Raw genomic sequence first — 2,098 nt, forward strand, 5'->3', positions numbered from 1 at the left:
TCCTCTATATCCAACCAGTCCCTCAAAGAACTGTGATACGATGCCCCTACTGTTTACTCCCATTCCCACTTGCATCAGGTCTCCAGGCTCTGGAGCATTGGTGGGTGGGTGGGGACAGTCTACCTCTGGCTTTGAAGTTATTCACCTTTGACCAAAATGACCCCTGACTTTCCCCAGTTCAGCAATTCCATTATGATTTACCCCGCCCCCCCAAAAAACTGCTTTCAGAAGCTGAGCTAAAGCTGTTTTTATTTATTTATTGTACAAATTTATAAACTGCTTCACAGCCTGAGGGCATCAAAGCAGTATTTGCTAAGGGTTGTTGGGAATTGAGACTGTGTTTCAAAATGTGCTTTAAAGCTATAGCCTGTACACAGCTGAATGAGGCTTAGTTCAGCTCAGTGCAGCAGCAAAAAGATGGGAGGCTCTAAATTCCACTGTGGGAGCCTGCATGCCATGGTTTTGGCTTAGCAAGATGTGTGAACCAGGCCACTGAATCTAGGGACTAATACCCAAAAAAAGTTTATTTGAGGACTTACTTGGATTACTTTTGGGAATTCTGTGAAATGTTTTCCTTCTATCAAATTAGGAGGATTGAGTGGCAAGATTTCCCATGGTCATTCAGAAAGTAAAGTGAGTATTTTTCAGTATTCAAGCTGTAGATTGTAAGCCCATACATTAGCCAGTAGGCTCTTTTATGTTTGATTTTTTAAAATATTGGTATGAGGGGTTATGCTATAAATTAAATTTACTGAGGGACTGTATTGAAGTTAAGGGCAAATGTCGTTTTGATGGCTGTGCTCTACCTCTGCAGCTGCAGGCAGCAATGTTTCCATATATCAGTTGCTGGAAACCACGTGAGGCAAGACCGCTCTTGTGCTGGGAACCTGCTTGCTGGTTTCCTATAGGCATCTGGTTGGCCACTGTGAGAGCAGGCTGCTGGACAAGATGGGCCATTGGCCTGATCGAACAGGCTCTTGGGTGCTTATGATAAGCCCAGTCCAAATCTCACTGAAAATGGCTAGGAAGGTGCAATATAGGTGCAAAGGTGTGCAGTTAGGCGGAGGCACTGCCCGCTGCAAAACACTTCTTACGTAGCCTGCAATCCGACATACACTTGTAGGTGATATTGAAATCAATGAGGGTTCCCTCCTTTCTTCTGAAGACACATACAGAACTGCACTAAAGCAATGACAAACCTAGACAGCATCTTAAAAAGCAGAGACATCACCTTGCCAACAAAGGCCCATAAAGTAAAAGCTATGGTTTTCCCAGTAGTGATGTATGGATGTGAGAACTGGACCATAAAGAAGGCTGATCGCCGAAGAATTGATGCTTTTGAATTATGGTGCTGGAGGAGACTCTTGAGAGTCCCATGGACTGCAAGAAGATCAAACCTCTCCATTCTGAAGGAAATCAGCCCTGAGTGCTCACTGGAAGGACAGATCCTGAAGCTGAGGCTCCAATACTTTGGCCACCCCATGAGAAGAGAAGACTCCCTGGAAAAGACCCTGATGTTGGGAAAGATGGAGGGCACAAGGAGAAGGGGACGTCAGAAGACGAGATGGCTGGACAGTGGTCTCGAAGCTACAAACATGAGTCTGACCAAACTGCGGGAGGCAGTGGAAGACAGGAGTGCCTGGCGTGCTCTGGTCCATGGGGTCACGAAGAGTCGGACACGACTAAACGACTAAACAACAACAAGAGTTTAAACTGGTCCGCCAACCCTAGAACAACAACGTCAGTCCACCAGATGAGCCTCCCGTAAGGGATTCTTTTGTCAAAGATGACCGCGCCCTAATCGGTAGCTAGGCAAGGTGCCCCACCATGCACTGCGCTCCGCCGGAGGGTTTGCAAAGCACCTCGGGAAATGTAGTCTTCTCTAAAGAGCCGCCTCGGCGAAGCGCTCCCCGAGGTAAACAGAATCCAGCCAATAGAGAGTGGGCCGCCCGCCTACTCGGCCCTCTGCCAGCCAATCGGAGGGCCAACACTGCTCTCCGCGGGGCGGGGCTTGCTGCTGTTGCTGCTGCTGCTTCTCCTCCCACCGCGCGTGGCGTAATCTGAGTTGAAAGGTAGAAGGGTCAGGGGAGGCGGGCAC

The sequence above is a fragment of the Podarcis cretensis genome (genome assembly GCF_951804945.1).
Source record: "Podarcis cretensis genome assembly, chromosome: 10".
Taxonomy (NCBI): domain Eukaryota; kingdom Metazoa; phylum Chordata; class Lepidosauria; order Squamata; family Lacertidae; genus Podarcis; species Podarcis cretensis.